This window comes from Leptonychotes weddellii, chromosome X (genome assembly GCF_054177405.1).
Source record: "Leptonychotes weddellii isolate Sample4059 chromosome X, ASM5417740v2, whole genome shotgun sequence".
NCBI lineage: Eukaryota > Metazoa > Chordata > Mammalia > Carnivora > Phocidae > Leptonychotes > Leptonychotes weddellii.
In genome coordinates, this window is record NC_138385.1 from 94,134,883 (window position 1) to 94,154,026 (window position 19,144).

Sequence of the window (19,144 nt, forward strand, 5' to 3'; positions counted from 1 at the left end):
TGTAATAAATAAAGAGCATGGAAAAGGCTGAGAGAATACCTGGGCCCAAAGTGTGAGACATAGCCATCTTTAAGTAAAATTCTGCCTATTGCAAACTACAAATAACACGCACAGTGGTTCCATATTCCCTGTCAGTCATTCCTCACCAGGGAACTGTGGAAAATGTTAGCTGCTCAGTTTTTCCTTTGTACGCAATAAAGTGTATTTTGAGAATTTAGATATCAAAGATGTGCAGAAGGCTGGGTGTTATACGCAACTGATGAATCATTGAACACTACATCTAAAACTAATGATGTACTATGTGTTGGCTAATTGAATTTAAATAAAAAAAAATAAAGATGTGCAGAAGGAAGACTAATCCTGGATGAGAGTCAGGAAATGGAAGATTACCTGCAAAGGGGCCAGAGGGATGATTTTCAGGTGATGGAAATGTTCTGTAGCTTGTTTTGGGTGGCGGGTATTCAAATGCCTTGAACTCATAGGAAAGGAACCTTTAAGGTCTGTGTGTTTTATTGTATGTTCATTATATCTCAGGTTTGTTTTTTTTTAAACGTGGAAAAGAGCATACAGTTTCTCAAAATTCTTTGAGGGGTATGTTAGCAAAAAGTCTGATAGCCATTGTTCTGGGGCGTACATGGAACAGATCTCTTGTTTTTCAAGCTTCTTATTTTTTCTTTTGATTTCTCAGATCCATGTAGCTTGAGTGTAAAGTAAATGATCAATAACATGTCACATTATTTGTGTTTTTTGATTGTTAGCTTTAATGTTTTTCTCATAGCCACCTTGGATTTTTATGCCAAAGAGCATTCTCCAACAGAATAGAAGAGAAAGGTAGGGAAGAAAATTAATTAGGGAGAAGGTCGATCTTCAGATAATTTGGCGAATGGATATATTTTCCTGTTTGTCTTTGTAATTGCTCCCTCCCAGAACCTCTTTTTTAGAGGAAGAATGGAGTGATGAAAGTCACTTTCCATGTAAATGGAGCCCCCAGATTGATGATCCGGTTTTAAAGAATTGCTCTCAAATTCCATATGAATTTAGAAGGGAAAATGCCCCGGCGCATAGACATTTGCATGAATCAGTGAACGGATGCAGTGGGTCTCACTGAATGGAGATGCTCAGTACGGACAGTTTTATCCCTGACCTGGCTCTAGTTATCATTTCTCTGCAGCTCGCCCATTCCGCTAGGCCATAAAAACCTTAATAACCAGCTGAATGTTCTTGCAAAGAGGGCATGAAGCCCCAGGCTTCTTTAATCTTCTGGTGCAGTGGAGACAAGTGATGAGGTGGCCTGTTCTTCCGGGAATATTTCTGTCGTGTAGCCACTTCTCGCATGTGCTACACAGCATCAAGAGATTTTGTCAGTCCTTCATATTTTGTGTATCTGGTCTCCACTCCGTAAGGCCATCTGATTGTTCTCTCATGCTTGAGATGGTCTCTGGGCTTTAAGAACTGAGAGCCAAATCTGAGAATTCCACTGAGCTGCAGGAATCAGGAAATTTGGGGTTTTCTTCCTTTTCTTATAGGTCAGCTGTAATGACTGGAGCCAAAATGGCGCCTTGGCAGGGAGGGACATCAGTTACTTCATTTTCCTCTTTGCAGGTGTGGCAGTGATCAAAGGAACGAAGGGACGATGGGCTCACTTAGAACAGTCTGAATACTAATCCTTCAGGGCCCAGCAACAGCAACACCTCTGGTTTGGAGAGCTCGTTTTCTTGCACTCAGTAACACTACCACTCATCCTCAGAAGCGGCTTCTCCACCAGTGTCACCTTTTGGTCACTTAGTTCCTGATTTTTTTTTACTTGTTTGATCAGTATTCACAGCTTCTCCTTTTACCCCAGCACCTAACTGCTCTAATACCGACTCATTTACAACCCACACATCATGCCGAGTGCCTGAAACGGTGGCAGGACCTGGCTCCTTCTCTAGGAGTTCTGCCTTGACATGGTGAGGTAGGCAGTATAGATACCATCCTCTTTGGCTCTTTTCCTGGACTTGGAACTTTCCTCTGCATGTTGCTGCAGTTGGTCTTGGCTCAGAATATCTATGCTCACGACAAGATTCCTCCCTAGCTTACCACAGAGAGGGCTTGGATATTTCACAGAGAAGTTCTGATGTCCAAGTGGTTCACCCGAAAGATCACCACAGGCTACGAAGGGCTGCTTCCCTATGATGTGCTAGCCTACATAATGTGTGGCCGCTCGAACAGTGCACATTTCACCTCTGCACCTGCCACCGGCAAAAATCTTCAAAAGCAGCAGTTTTATTTTACCTGTTGTACAGATAAAATCAATCTGATTGATTTGGTCTGGGGAGAACCCGCAAGCACGATCAGATATTGAACAGCGGGCGGAAGCTTTTAAGGGATGTCCTTTTGGCACTGAAGAAATTGCGGTCTGTTGACCAAAACTTACAGCGATTCCGTGGCTCGCTATGCCTCAGCTGAATCTGGAAAATGTCAGTCACGGGTCCTAAGGCCTCAGCAGCATTTTGAAACAAATAGTAGCTGAGGATTTTTAAGAGACACTTTCTGCCCTGAAACAATCTCTGTGCTCTTCTGTCCTCTGTTGAATAGTGTCTCCCCTGCCCCTCCAAGTTCGTGTCCACCTGGGATCTCAGAAGGTGACCTTATTCGGAAATCGGGTCTTTGCAGATCTAATTAGTTAAGAGGGGTCCATCCTGGAGTAGGATGGGCCCTGATGCAATGACTGGTGTCCTTACAAGCAGAAGAGAGGACAGAGAGAGACACACAGAAGTCCCTGTGATGATGGAGGCAGAGATGAGGGTGCTGTCTCTCTGAGCCCAGGGAACACCGAGGATTGCTGGTCACCGCCAGAAGCCAGGAAGAGGCGAAGAAGGATCTTTCCCTAGAGGCACCAGAGGGAGCGTGACTCTGCCAACAATGTGAGCTTGGACTGCTGGCCTCCGGAACTGTGAAGGAAGACATTTCTGTTGTTTTAAGCCACCCAGTGACTAGTAGTCTGTCATAGCAGCCATAGGAAATCCATACATCTTTCTCTGTCCACGCTCTGCATCATTTGCAAATTCTTCCACGTGAGTCCCACACCAGTGAGAAGAATCTTATCATTGTGCTTCGGTGTAGTGATTCTGAAGCCAGATTACTCGCATTTGAATCTTGATCCTGCCACTTATTAGCTGTGTGACCTTGAGCAACTTCTTCCACTGCTCTGTTCCTCAGCTTTCCTGCCTGCCAAATGGGGATTAAATGAATGAATGAATAATGTTAAGGGCTTAGAACAGTGCCTGGCACATAGGAAATGTTATTTGCTGTTTGGGATATGAAAAAAAAAGTGTCTGTTGGTTTGACATGGCCATGTGGAAATGGGAATGGTTCCATAGACGAGGAATTAGGACAGGAGCTTGACCTTCAGAAATCTGGTAAGGCTGGTCAAAGGCAGGTGGGAGAAAGAGTGTGAGCAAAGGCTTGCCGGAGGTGTGAGGGAAGAAGGGGGTAGCAAGATTCTGTTAGAGTAGGACTCCCCACTCTTTTCTCCCTGATGGTCAACGGTGAAACATACTATTTGCATACACATGGAGTCATTGAGGCTGCTTATGGCTGCACCCTGGAGGTCACCAACCAAGCTTCTAAGAGCCGAGGGGAGGCAATACCTTGGCACATCTGCAAGCCATTCCCAGAGCCTGTGGGGGAGCTCAGGGTTTGAATAGGACTTCTTAAATTCAAATGTGCATCAAAATGCAGATTCTGACTCAGTAGGTCTATGGACTACTCTTTGCCTCAAACTCCTTTCTACCTCAAGTGTGATTTATAAACCAACAACATCAGCACCCTGAGAGCTGGTTAGAAATGCTGAATCTCTGGTCCTCCCACCCCCACTCCAAACCTACTGAATCAGAATCTGCATTTTAATCAGGTTCTTAGCTGATTGAGATGCACTTTAGCATTGAGAAGCACTGATTAGGAGACTTAGCGCAGCTTGCCAGACGGGAGGGTCTAGCCACCTTGTTCTCAGACCCAACTGTACGTTCTATCCTTGAGGGCGCTTTAAAAAACCCTGATGTCCATGGTGTGCCTCGGCGTGGCTCGGCTGGGCATCCAACTCTTGATTTTGGCTGGGGTCGTGATCTCGGGGTGGTGAGATCGAGCCCCGCATTGGGCTCCATGCTCAGCGTGGAGTCTGCTTGGGATTCTCTCTTTCCTTCTCCCTCTGTTCCTCCCCCTGCTCTCTCTCTCTCGCTTGCTCTCTTTCTGTCTCTCCCTCATATAAATAAATAATGAAAATCTTTAAAACGAAATCCTGATGTCCAGGTCAAAGTGGCTTAGTTCCATCAAAATCTCTGCAAGTAGTGTCCTGGGGAATCAGTATTATCTTTTAAACTCCCTGGGTGATTGTAATGTGCCCTCAGGGTTGAGAACCGCTGAGCTAGGGAGAAACTTCTAAGCAGAGCTAGAAAGAGGCTGAGGGCACACAGAGTTCTAGGGGGGGTTCAGGTCCCCTTCTCAAAGCCTACCACAGTAGTTCAAGGCATGGACTCCGGAGCAAGGAGGGCCTTGCCTGGCTTCAAATCTGGCTTTGTGCCACTGGCCAGCTGTGCCATATGCAGGGTACTTAGCCCCTCTTTGCCTCTACTTTTTTACAGTGGGGACGGTAATGATAGTAACTATGCCTTGGGGTGCTTATGAGGGTTAAATGCTAAATGGACGGTGCTCATTATAGTACTTGGCCCAGAGTAAGTGCCATGTAAGAGGTTGTTCATTCCAATACATATTTTACTCTTTGTGATGGGGGATCATGGAAGGTTCCTCACTTTCCTGTCGTGCCACCCCATCCTCGGTGCTAGGTTCTTGGGCAGCACTCACACCTCTGATTAGGCACCCAGTAAATGTTTGAGGAATGCACGACTGAATGGTTACAATGCCCCCTTGTGTATTCAGTGGGAAGAAATAACAAAACATACGGTCGGGACATGGGACTTTCAGTGCCAAAACGGGTGAAGTCCCCGGAAAACTGGGACAAGTTGGTCACCCAGGTATGGGCACCACGCAAATGTCCATTTCCTCAAAGTACTGTTTCCAAGTAAGCACAAAGAAAGATTCCCACAGTTAACTCCTTTATGTGCACATAACAAAGGCAATGGCAGTTCACCTCCTGGCCATGGTGTGTGTGTGTGTGTGTGTGTGTGTGTGTGTGTGTGTGTGTGTGTACATACCGATAATAATAGTAGGTAGAATGTAGTAACAGTAGCACACGATATGTACTCTGGTGAGCAGTTTGCATGCTTAAGAGGGAGCATCAGATGGCCGGGTTCGAATCCTGGTTATCCTGATTACTAGTTTTGTGATGTTGGGCATGTTTCTTAGTCTCTCTGTGCCTCAGTTTCTCCATCTGCAAAGTGCAGATGATAATAGCACTCACCTTTCAAAGTTGCTAGGAGAAAAGATGTGTTCATACATATGAAGCATTTAGCAGAGTGCTAGACACATAATAAATTTGATTGCTATTAGAGATTATTATTATTATTGCTATCATTATTGACACCACCAGGCAACCGACATTCCTCTTCTGCTTCTCTCTCTTTCTCACTCCCAGCCTCTTCCCTTTACCGTGAGCCCTCTGCATCCTACCTTCTGTTTCCTTTCCCTGCTCTCTCCCTCCCCCACCAGAGGGGCCATCAACAATTTTTCCCCACTTAGGTAGACAGAGCCCCTAGTCCACCCTCAGACACACAAACTGAACACATGCCTTATACTGTCGGCCATGACAGAGTTATGAATCCGTGTTAAATAGCATTAATGTGGATATAAGAAACGAGTACACTTATTTTTCTCCTTTGATTGGTAGATCAGAGCCAAGAGATAGATGGCAGTGGATGTGAACTTCAGCAAACATATGGTAAGTTCTATTCTTATAACCTTAAAGATGATATGGAGAATCATAAGCCAATCGCTATTAAAATTAAGTTGTTACTGTTTAAAGAACGAACAAGTATGCTAAGTAATATACATTTCTGGTGGAGCAGGAAGGCATTTCTCAACTTTATTCACTACTTCTTATCCATAATTTGGAAGGAAGTGTAGAAGCCACATATCAGATATGCAGGAGATAATCTCAGAAAAATAACAAATACTTTCAATGGAGAGTAGGGATATAAAATAACGTGACTCTTGAAGCAATGGGTGAAATATAACCAGATGAAATTAACATGGATAAATGTAAATCTTGTGTGAGGGTCCAAATAAAACCCCACCTGAACATATATAAATTAATATATATATTATTACATTATATGTCATATAATTAATACATTAATTTTTGTTATTTATTATATTATACTATTAATAGGGGTGCCTGGCTGGCTCAGTCAGTTGAGCATCTGACTCTTGACTTCATCTCAGGTCATGATCTCAGGCTTAAGACTCTCTCCCTCTCCCAATGCCCCTCCCCCCACCTCTCTCTCTCCCCCTCTAAAATAAAAAAAAAATTATACTATTGATACATTAGGTATAATTATATAATGACTACTATAATAGCATATATTACTATATGTATAGTTTGTAATTTTGTATATCCTTTGGACCCAGAAATTCTACTTCCAGGAATTTATCCTAATGAAAAATTGTATGTGTGGGTGGGTGGAGGGAATGGTAAAGAGAGAGCCTAGAAATCAAAGTCAGTGTAGAACTAAAATGATATTAAAAAAATTGGACAGCAACCTAAAAATATGTCAGTGGGGATTGATAATAAATTATGGTAAATGTAAACAAAAGAAAAAGAAGGAATCCTTACAAATTGTGCTAACAGTGTTTCTCAAATTGGGATCTGAAAACCTTATGCATTAGATTTTTCTGGGGTGCTGGTTAAACATAGAGGTTCATAGACCCTCCCCAGAATACAGAATAAGTGTCTCTGGGGGACCATCCAGGGAAATACCTTTTTTAACAAGCACCCTCAGATTATTCTGATATGCTCTTAAAATTTGAGAATTACTGTATAAAAGAACATTTAATGGCATAGGAAAGTATTCATGATGTAGTAAGTGACAAAAAAATTCCAAACAAGATGATCCCTTTTGTGAAAAAATACATAATTGTATAGGAGAAATTATGGAGGGATAAAGGCCAAAATTATAGCCATAGTTAATTTAATTTATATGGCATTAGTGGCATAAATGTGCAGATGGATAGCTCCGTGTTATTCTGTACTTGTCATATAATACCTGGAATATTCCATGTGAGGAGGTAAAATCTATATAGATTCAAACAGTATGGGGTATAAAGAAAATGAAGAGGAGGAGTCAAAGATGGAGCCAAAGTTTGGAAGAATGCTGATGCGTTAATGGAGTAAGGAAGTCACAAAGAAAAGCTGGTTTGGGGACGAAAGATGAGTTCGGTTTTGAACATGGCAAGTTTGAGGTGTGGTGGCACATCTATTAGGAAACAACCAAAAGGCAATTGGGATTCTGGGTCTAGAATTCCAGAAATTGAGCGGGGCTAGAGGTGTAGATTCAAAGACAATAAAAGTTGTAGGAGTGGATTAAACAAGGAGGAAAATTGAATAGAGATAGAAGAGAAGGTGGCTAAGATTAGCTCCCTAGAGAATGCCATTGATTAGTGGAAAGGAAAGGAAGAAAAGCCAGCAAAGGAATAAAGAGGGCATGGTCACAAAGTTAGAGCATGAACCAGTAAGATCCAGCATCACCAATTGTCCCACAGAGGAAAGAGTTTCAGGGAGGACAAGAAGGTCAAAGAGGATGAGGATGAAGTGTCGGCAACTGGACTAGGCAAATAGGTCAGTGGGGACCTTCCACAGAGTTGTTTTGGAGAAGTGGCAGGAGTTACAAAACAGTCAAGTGGCAAGGAAGGCGGGAGAGCTGGTGCAGTCATTGCTGCATTCTGAGGTTACTTAGTGGCCTCTCTCATTGTAGAGAAATGACTCCTTGCTTTTCATGCTCCTTTCAAGATGAAGCTGGGACAATTTCCCCCAGCATTCTTTTTCCCAGAAAGAATGAAATGGAATTTGGGTTGTTTGTTCTTTCATGGAACTTGAAGTCACTGTGTGCAGTATGATTTTTTGAGAAGTAATTATTTTCCCCCTCCCTGCATAGTTCCCTTTCTTTCCCCCACTCTGTGTTCTTGTCATGGTGAAGATTTGGGGTTGGATAAAGAGTAGAAGTTACCTGCAAAACATTTCCCTTCCTGGCTTTTATTTCCAAAAGGCTCCATCCTTCCAGGGAATTGTAATGGTGTCCTAGAGTGTGAGGCAAGAGAGAGAACACTTTTGAGGAAAACAAAAAGGATTTCTCTAAGACTAAAAAGACATTCCTCTGGCTCAGGACAGGAGAGAGAAGTCTAAGAGCCTGGAGGGCCACAGGTCCCTACATTCTTCATCCTGACAGGACCAGGAGAGGAGGCAGGCTTCAGACAATGAAGCTGAGGGAAGGAGGACCAAGGCCTAGGCTCCCAGCCAGTGAGGGCTTCAGAACCAGCAGCCTGGGGAGCTGAAGGGACCCTGTGGGCTGGATCTGTGATATCTCAGTGATACCTCCAGCCCTGCCTGAGGCCCAGAACCTTGGTGCACTCCGAAGAGTGGGGGAGAGGACCCAGAAATGCCTGGGATTGAATTTCCAGCTTGGCAGGGTGGGGCCAGTTGCTTTATAGGAAAAAAAACAACAACAACAACAACAACCCAAAGCAGTGTGTCTTGCTCACCTGACTTTGTGGATTGAGATTTATGTCTGCTGTGCTAGCGGAAGTGAGGCTCACATTCTCAAGTGAGGTGAATATGCTTTCTTCACCTGAGGGTCTCCAGATGACGGGGCAGCTGGTGTCTAAGTAATAGTCAGTGTGGTGGGGTGACTAGAGGGGGGTAAAAAAGAGTGACCGCATTGGCAGAGAAAATGGATTCTTGTCCATCTCTGCTGCTTGAGCTTCCTGCAGCTTTGGCTTCAGTTTTCTCATACGTAAAAGGGAAGCCTTAGATTAAGTGAATGCTCAGGGCCCTCCCACATTCTGAGACTCTTTGGCTTGGTTCTCTCCTTTCTCGTGGTAAACTGAGTTTCTTCTCTCCAAGCAATGAGGTGGATTAAGCAGCCCTCTCGCTGCTGAGTTGCAGTTCCCTTTGCCTAGCACGTGCGAGGAAACCAGCACGTTGGGGCAGCTTGCGTTACCGAGGAGGTTCCAAGTGTGTGTTTCCATCTGTGCAGCTCCAGGATTTCAGATACAGAGCATGAGTCCCTGCGGATTTAACTGAGCCGGGCAGAGGGTGACGAACCTACCAAGTTTGCTTTTTAAGCCTGGGCCATCCACTGAAGATGGGTTTGCACACTCATCTCAGAGGGCTAATTGATCACTCTGGAGAGCAACTTCCCATTAACACAATGTCAGTGCTGCTGGGGATTGGCTAGACCACCTTTGGAAGAGGTTAAATTACCTTTTAATTGGCGTATGGAAGAGCAGAGCTCTGTTCCACCGTGGCACTGCAGCCTAGCTAATCTGATATCTTGTAAAAACCAAGGCAGTTCCAACTCTACCTGTGTGAGACAAGCAGGATTATTTCCAGAGAGGCAGAAGACAGGAAAGGAGGGTTTCTGCAGCTGTTATCCAAACTGGCATAATTGATGTGGGTGCAGTGGGTTAGAGCTAATGGTCTGTGTTTAATTATGGAGGCAGTGACACAAGACCTCGAGGAAGATAAGGCACTAACCAGATGATGTACCGCTTTCGCAGCGATGAGCCTGCTGGATGGGGTCAGTGCAGTGGCACGATGGTCTAAATTCCATGTTTCTCCTGGGATTTGGGCTCCGTCTTTGAGAGGCACGAGACTGTATTCATAAGATGGGTCCACATTCACACTGACGAGGTCTCCTGGGAGAACAGTCACAGGCCCCAGACGGAAGTGCTTCGAAATCCACCACTCTTAAGAATTCTTTCTCCATTGAAACCTCGATTATTTACATGGATGTGCACCTAAAACTCATCAGCCACAGTGGAAAGATGGGACTTTTCTTCTTGTTTCATTCATCAGAGCAATAAACAACAAACAATCTGTATTGTCCGCTAGCTTACAAAATGATGACAGTAACTGTTATTGAACTGCATATTATTACACTACATCCATTTTCAAGTTTTAGAAATAGAACCTTCAGGTTGTAGCTGGACACCTGGCTGTCCAGCTAGAGACTACATTTCTCAGCCTCTGTGGCAGGAGTGTGAGACCATGTGGCTCCATTTTAACCAATACGAAGGGAGCAGAAGTGATGCGTGGAATGTCCGGGTCATGCTCTTAAAGGAAACTGCTCATCCTCCACTTGTTCTTTTCCCCCTCTGTGGGTCAAAGTGAGGTTGTGATAGGTGGTGGTTCAGTTTCAGTCTTGAAGATAAGGAAAACACCTGTAGGGTTTTGTAGGTTTTATCCCTTAAGTACGCAAACCGAGCAGGTGAAGTAGCAGGTGGAGGATAGGGAGGGGGCTGGAGCTCAGAGCGGCCACACCTTTTCTGCTCAGTTGCATACCTATGCGGACACGGAGCCACATCTTGAACCCAGGTATTCTGACTCCAATTCCAGTGCTCCTTTTACCATAATATTGCCTCTTCATCCTTGGAAACCTTAAGACATAGCCCTACATGTTCCTGAGAGGGAGATCAGCATCCATTGAAGCTCTTGCTGTTTTGGTGGCTTAAGCATCCCCATCTAGCTTGTGTCCTCTCCTTTCCACCTCTTCCCGACCCCCCACCCCACAAACAACAAATAAGCAAAGCTCTGTAAAGCAGGGTTTTTAAAGAAATGGTCAATGGCCTGGCTTAATACCAGAACTTTCAAGGGTGGGTGGGGAGGAGGAGTTGCAGGAAGAGGAGTATTTTATCAGAGACACTGTTTAGAATTGCCAGCACATGGGGTAATAAAAAGCAGAACAACTTTTAGTCAGTTTTATTGTTGTTTTAAAATTCTCTACAGGCAGTGAACCCCTCATTACCTGTACCCCCTTTTTGTCTGTGCCTTGGATGGACCACTTCTGTCACCCCCCCCCTTAGTATGCTACAAAATAATAGTAATGAAGGAAAACAAAATCATAAAATGTAAAATACAAAATAATTGTAATGAAGGAAAGCAAAATCATAAAATGTAAAATCCACCAAACTCTTGCCTTGCTCTCTTTGATATGTATACATGTCCAGGAAATGGCTGGGATGTTTGTACCAGTTGCTGCCCATTACATTAAGAAGAGCTTCTGTAAAGAAAAGGAAAGCTTGTCTGTTTCCTTGGGTTTTTCCTTCCCTCTTATCTCCATAGTTACAAGAATTGGTTCTGTGCATTTTTTAAAGCTGGCATCTTGCCCAACTCAAATTGATTATAAAGGTTGGCGGTGCGGGGAGGGGGGGCAGTTAAGATCTGCGGCTTGATTTCCGTTAAGTTGGCTGTTTAGAAAGATAGCATTGACAGCCGAAGCAGCATACGGAGGGGAAGGCAAGTCTCGAGACTCCCTTGTTTATTATGGAGCCGCTGAATGACTCACTGGGTTGTGCTCTTCCTTGGAGGAACACAGAACGATAAGTGCCTAAGTGCCTGGCAGAAATTAGCAAAAAGTTCTTTCCTCAAAGGCTTTATAGTAGGGTTACTAGATTAAAGACAGGGCACCAATTAAATGTACATTTCAGAAAAACAACAAATGCTTTTTTAGTGTAAGTACGTCCCAACTATTAAGTGGAATATACTTATACTAATAGATACAGGACACCCAGTTAAGCTTGCATTTCAGAAATGCAAATTTTAACAGGGCATCCTGTATTTTTATTTGGTAAATCTGACAGCCCCACTTATAGAAATCTAGTAAGGTTTTATGAAATTGTCTCTTTCAATTTGGGAGTAGCCAATGCTCTTTTTCCCTTGCAGAATGATGCAGGCTATTTGGTTGTATTTATGGGCAGGGTGGGGGCATGCAGGGGAGAAGATCAAGGGGAAAGAGACTAGACTAGAAGACGGGAGACAGAGCTCTGAGTCCTGTGCCAACAGCCACCTGTGTGAAAGTTGGGCAAGGCACTTCACCAGTCTGAGCCTTAGCCTCTTAAAAGGAGGGGATTAAATGGTCCCTTTAAGGATAAAATGATTTTATAGTCCTATGCTCTTCCCCATGCTACAAATATTATGATGGAATTCCTTTCCCCTAGAGATGATGTAGGTTGGTGCTGTCCAGTAGAAATAAACCACAAGCCACATGTGTAGTTTTAGATGTTCTAGTAGTCACATTATGAACGTCAAAAGAAACAGGTGGAATTAATTTTAATAGTATATTTTTATTTAACCAATTATATTAACATATTATCACTTCTATGTGTAATCAATATAAAAATCATTAATGAGATAGTTTACCTTTCTGTGTACTAAGTCTTCAAAATCTGTTGTGGATCCTTATGGCACAACTCAGTTTGGACTAGCCACATTGAAAGCACCAGTAGCCACATGTGGTTATTATACGGCACGGGTATAGGCTAAATAAATAACTAAATAGATAGATAAATAAGTAAATTTTAGAGAGTTAGACAAATTCAAAAGTGAGACATCTGTAGTGGGTTATGGAAAGAACTTGGCCTATTGGGGAACATGTTCATAAGCCTTTAAAAGTTAATATACAGTGGATCCTTATTCTTCATGGATTACATATTTGTGAATTCACCTACTTGGTAAAATTCATATTTGTAACCCCAAAATCAATATTGGTGACATGTGCATGGGGTGAACCATTTGAGTGGCTCAATGCACGTGTTCCCACCTGGAGTGGAACAAGGTGATGTTCTGTCTTCTTGTATCAGCAGCTCTCATACTGTACAGAAAGAAGGTCCTTTTTGTGGTCTGTTTAGTACCATGGTTTTTGCATTTTTTGTGCCTTTTGTGGGCAATGTCGCTGTTTAAAATGGCCCCGAAGCATAGCACTGAGGTGCCTTCTCTTGCAAGAGGGCCGAGCTGTGCCTGATGGAAAAAATATGTGTGTTAGATAAGCTTCTTTCGGGTGTGAGTTAGAGTGCCATTCGCCATCAATTCAATGTTAATGAGTCAACTGTATATTAAATGAGGTGGCTTTAAACAGAAACACACATAAAACAAGGTTATGTATTGATCCAAAAATGTTGTGACCAGAGGTTCACAGCTAGGGGTAATGGCTCCGTATTCACCAGTTAGTGTTTGTGGAGATTTTATAGAACGTAATTACCACATATAATGAGAATCAACTGTACTTTGTTGTTTAGAATAGTTTTAGATTTATAAAAAGGTTGAACAGATAGTGTAAAGATTTTCTGTATACCCTCCTTTCCCCCTGTCACTGACACGTTACATTAGTATGGTTCATTCATTACAATTAATGAACTAATATCAATACATTAGTATTAAGTGAAGTCCATAGTTTATTCAGATTTCCTTAGCTTTTACTTAATGCCACTTTTCTTGGATATCAGGATACCACATGACTTTAGTTGTCACATCTCCTTAGGCCCTTCTTGGCTGGGACAGTTTCTCAGATGTCCGTTCTTTTTGATGACCCTGATAGGTTTGAGGAGTACTGGTTAGGTATGTTGTGGAATGCTCCCGTACTGAGATTTGTGTGGTGTTTTTTTCAGGATGGGGCTAGAGTTATGGCTCTGGGGAGGAAGATCACAGATGTAAAGTGCCATTTTCATTGCGTCGTATTAAGGGTACATACTATCAACCTGACTGATGATATTGGCCTTGGTCACCTGGCTGAAGTAGTTTGCCAGATTTTTCCAATGTAAAGTTAGTCTTTTTTCCCCTTTCCATACTGTCCTCTTTAGAAGGAAGTCATTATGGGTAGCCCACACCCAAGGAGTGGGGAGTTGTGCTCCACCTCCTTGAGGGTGAATATTTACATAATTTATTTGGGATTCTTCTGCACCAGAGACTATCTTTTCTCCTCCATTTATTAAGATATTCAATCATTTATTTATATCAGTAGAGACTCAGGGGTATTTATTTTATACTTTGGGTTAGAATCTAATACTACTTTATGTATTTTATTGCTCAAATTGTTCCAGCTTTGGTGATTGGGAGCTTTTTCAGTTGATCCTTATGAGCATTTAACATACTCCATCACTCCATCATTCTGTGTGTGTGTGTGTGTGTGTGTGTGTGTGAGAGAGAGAGAAAGAGAGAGAGAGACAGACAGACAGACAGACGGTGGAGGGGAAGAGCATTTCCTTACTTTCTGGCACTACAAGATACTCCAGACTCATTTTTGTATATATTTCCTGCCCCAAATCCTAGAATCAACCATTTCTCCAAGGAGCTGTGATTCCTTTTATTAGAGACTAGTATTAGAAACCAGTAACTGGGAAGTAGGTTTGCTCATTGTTACTGGGGTGTTGTTTCTTTTAGGACCTCTCAGCTGACAGAACAGAGAAATATAGGTGTGTATACTAACCCATACATGCATACATCTCTATAAATATTTCTGTATATATTCATCTGTGTCTATATTAGGCTAAACCTAAATTCATACTGAGGTCTCCAACTAATCCATTGCCACATGGATCATTCTAGCCTCCTCCCCTTGCTGATCGGTAAATTTCCACTCTAACAGTGAGAAACCTGGCTCCCACCATCTGCCATCCACTTACTTAATTGTTCAATTCCAGTGTACATGTATAGAGGTATTAGCTACACAGGAGTACCATAGGCTTTTATAAAATAAATGTATTTCCATTATAAAGATAATGTATATTTAACAAAGAAAATAGGAAAACTAGATACAAATCGAGAAAGAGCATCAAAAGTAGGCCCCATCACCCAAATACAACCTTTGCTGATATCTAGGGTTGTTTCCTTCACCTCTGCCTTCTCACTGGCCCTTTAAACCAGCCAAACTCTCCCCACACCCCCTAAAGCTGCTAGTGACCATCTCTCAGGACCCTTTCTGTTTCCCCCTGCATGGCCCCTAACTCCAGTCTCCACACCCAGAAGCTGAGCTGCTCTGCAGCCTTTGGACTTGATGCTTTCCTTAGCCTCCCTCGATTTGGCTGTTGGCCCTCTCAGGGATACCAGCGTAGCCTTACTTCACCTCTTGAAATGAGACACTGATTTGTCTCAGGCCCTAGTCCCTAGCCCCCACACCCCAAGACCCAATCCCAGCCTAGCCCTGTTTCCAGTCTCTTTCCTCCTGTCACTTTTGGCTCATTTTTCATAGTTGTAGTCATGCTTTAGATAGGATTTTGAATATTACTTTTTCCATCTTAACGTTATATCATAAGTGTATTCCATGTTATTGCAGTTTTCCCAATCACCATTTTCCTGTGTTAGTTTCATCAACAGGATTTACCGTGGATTGTTTTTTGTTTTTTTTAAACCATATCCTATTGGAAACCTGAGCAGTCCCAATTTCCAGCTATTATAAGTCACCCTGAAATGACACCTTAGACCTTTATAGCCTTTTCGGTATCTAGAACAAATAAGACACATTAGAATATATTTAGAGTCACTCCCAGAAATTGAGTTATTAAATCAAAGAGTGTTTGAAATTTTCAACATACATTAGTAAATTTCTTAAACATGTGTGCTAGTACTAATTCAACTTAGGGTTAGTGTCAAAAGACAAGGCCTCGGGTTTCCCAGTCCCTAGCCCCATAGGGCTGCCTCTGGGTATTCTTGGGAGAAACAGAAAGGACCCCAGATTGACCCAGTGAGGCACTTCTTTGGTTTTCTTTTTATATTATGACATGAGTCCAGATATATTACAGACAAATCAAGGCCTCAAGCCATTGTAATAACAATAGCTGATATTTATTGAGGGCTTCCTGTGTGACAGGCACTCTTCCGACAGTTTAAGTAATGTGTTAAGTAATGTCGTTCTCACAACACTAAGACGTAGACATCTGCGGGTCTCCATTTTACAGCTGGAGATACTGAGCCATAGAGAAATTAAAGAACTTGCCCAAGGTCACTTGGTTTGTACATGGTAAAGACAGGATCTGAACTCAGGTGCTCTAATGCCAGAAGCCATTGTCTTGGTGCCTCTGTGTGAGATGAAAACTCTCCATAAAACAGTCGCCTCAGTGCTGTGTAGTATTTACTTGCTCCCAATACCAACCCTATGAAGGGTGCTCCCTTGTCATATTCTATGTGTCTTTTTTTTTTTTAATTTCCAATATAGAAAAACTTGTCTTATGTAAATGGGTCAAAAAGCACTATGAATAAAGGTCATTTTCTTTATTGACAAGCTTTCCAAAAAAGAAATTTGCATTTCTGCTAATTAAAACTATATCACAAATACAGGTGATGGTTCAGTGTTCTAGCAAATAAGGAAGTACAGGGTGCCACGCTGAGCTCAGCAACTAACTCCGGGCTTTCCTTGCTCTTCGGGGACCAGTCTTTCCCCAACGCCTTGGGGATTCCTAGAAACAATCCTGAAAAAGGTGCATGACTCTAGAAAATGTTTTCTTATATATAAAAAAGATCAGTTCCTTATCTTTCTACATAGAATGTCTAAGAATTGTCCTTCCTACACAAGTAAGGGGATCGGGTTGCGGTGGTCTTTAGTAGCTGGAGAAAGCAAAAGAGATGATTTTAAAGATGGCCTTTGAAAAGGTTAAGATTCCCTCCACCATCGCTGCTCTAACTGTATTAGTTACGGTAATACTAGAATCTCAGTAGATGAACCCACTAGCCATTTATTTCTGACTGATGTCAAATCCATTGCTAGGGCTCTTGCTCAGCAAGGGGCCTTCCATGGCCTCCCTTGGGGGCCCAAGTTCCCCCCATCTTGAACTAGGTCCGGAGCACCAGCGGATGGGGAAAGAGAGTGAAAAGTGTATTTGCACTCACGTTCTGCTGGTAACCAGCAGTCAAAGGGCCTCCCCCGCGAGTGTGGGAGACGGACTCCCTGGCTAGGCGGCTGCTTTCCAGCCACACCTCAACGTCACGGAGGCGAGGGCCAGTCCTGGTGGCTGGCTCGTCAGCTCTGTCATGAGAACCGTAGATGGCCTGAGTTCCAGTTCCTGAGAATGCTGAAGCCAGCAGGAAAAGTGGAGGAGGCCGCTCTGTGGAAGGGTAGAGCACCGACCGCACGCCTGCTGCTGACCTGCGCCACATGGCCCTGGGCTGGCACTGGCTACTGAAATGTGTGGAGAGCTATCTTTCTGCATGCTGGACACGGGAATCCTGGACAAATCCCAGTCCTTGATGGCTGGACTATAAAGTGAGCACAAAATAAGAAAAGTTAACGAGGCATGTGGAGCAACCAAATAGAAGTGGGGGTGTGGGGTGGTTTATCCATGGGCACTGACTTCGTTAAGCAACAGAAAAACTGCTTGATGTTTTAGAACAAAACAAAACAAAAAACCCAGATGCTCTCTAACTGTGTGGCCGTGTGCCTGACATTTGGCCACTCTGGGGCTTAGTTTATGCAAAAATGATGATGTGGCCTGATTGTTTCCAAAGCATCTTCTATGATCCTATGACCTATGAACTATGGAATGGTAACGAGCACTTCCAGAGCCCTGAGAAAAGCCTCCTGTTACAGATCTTGATCTGGCTGGTGGTTACACAGATGTGTTTACTTTGTAAACATTCACTGAGCTGTACACTTATGATTTGTGCACTTGTCTTTATGTACGTTGTCCTTCACTTTTAAAGGTTTACAAAGGAAAAAAAAAAAAAAACCCTTGTCACTTTATCCACCCCTCTTCAAATAAGGATCCTAACATGGTTTTCAGAGTCCAATCCAGGCCATGAAACATGCACAAGATAGAGACATCCTTTGCCGGGCATGTCCCCAAGATCTTTTTCCCCTGCACTCAGTGTCTCCAGGACAGGGTAAAGGCAACTACCTGCCTCATACGCACTCAGACTTTTCTAGAATCCCTGATTCTCATAGATGTGAAGTCTAGGGAAGGAGGAAACAAGGCAAAACATGGCCATAATCTTTAAGCCCACTGACTGGTTTTCAGTGACTCTTGGCAGAATCTTCAGCAGGGGTCTCCTTTGGTGCTGGGCATGTCACATCTCTGGCCATCAGCCACGCGTTGTAGGCCCCTCTGAATGGTCCTTGTCTTCAGCCAGTTCCTTAGCCAGAGGTCATCCTTCTGCCACCATGTGACCTCATCTTCAGACCACACCAGACTGGCCAGAGATGGACACGTGTCCAAGCAGCAGCACATCTATGGGTGACCAGAAGCCAAGAGGTAGCCTGGAGTAAAAGTTCCACATAAATAGAGATGACAGATTAATAGGTACAGCCCAATCCTCCTGGGGAGCTTGGATGTGTTACAGATACAGAGTCGGGCAGGTGGATGAGAGCCCCAGAGGAAAGTGCCTAAGAGAAGGCGGGCAGAAAGGCCTTGAGGAAGAAGGGTCACGAGTGGCCATGACCATGAACAAGCTTTGCACAGGCAGAAGCCAAGAGATTAGCAGGCTACAAGGTGAGGCAGTTGATTGGCAGGAGCAGATACAGAAATCCCAAGGAGGAGGACACTGAGTGGGAGAAATGGCAGAGCCCAGAGAAGGGGGCCATGAAGCGTGAGTTGCCCGTGAAGAGGCCCCACGTCTCTACTCAGGCTCGCTTGGCAGCCCCTGTCCTGCCATTCTTGCTTTTCCTTCTTGGTGTAAGCACAAGAGCAAGATTACAGTCACCTTTATTTAATCTCTCAGTTCCCACATCCACAAAAATGGGGATAATAATGCCTCCTTCTCAGCATTTTATGGAGTTTAAATCAGTTGATACATGTAAAACACTTAGACTAGTGCTTCCCACATACTAGGTGCTCAAGATGCATTAGTCATATTGATGGTGACGACGATGATTATTTTCACACGCGTTCTTAACCCCACAAGACCCAAAGCGATCAGAATGACTCTGTTACTTTCATTCAAAAGGCCCTAATTATTTTACCTGGTATGTTTAATTCTGAAGTATGTGGCTCAATATTAATTCAATTCTGGCCTTACCTCTACGCATAACTTTGCTTCCAAACACAGTCCGGTTTCCTCTCTTGGGGCTGTCCTCTAAAAGAGTTGCTTCCTGTCATAGCTATTAGTACCATCACCATCATCTGAAGGGAGCCTGCGGATGTTTTAGGTACTAGAGAAACTGCGGTAATCTAGAAGCATTAGGAACCTTGGCAGCAAGTCTGACCCGAGCAGTAAGGAAGAAAGACACGCTGA

At 43.4% G+C, this 19,144-nt stretch overlaps 1 pseudogene; it reads right to left on the bottom strand.

Annotated features, from left to right (window-relative positions):
* Nucleotides 1-1,184: 1,184 nt before the first annotated feature.
* LOC115942558 (protein Mdm4 pseudogene) lies at nt 1,185-17,074 on the bottom strand (annotated as a pseudogene).
* Nucleotides 17,075-19,144: the final 2,070 nt, after the last annotated feature.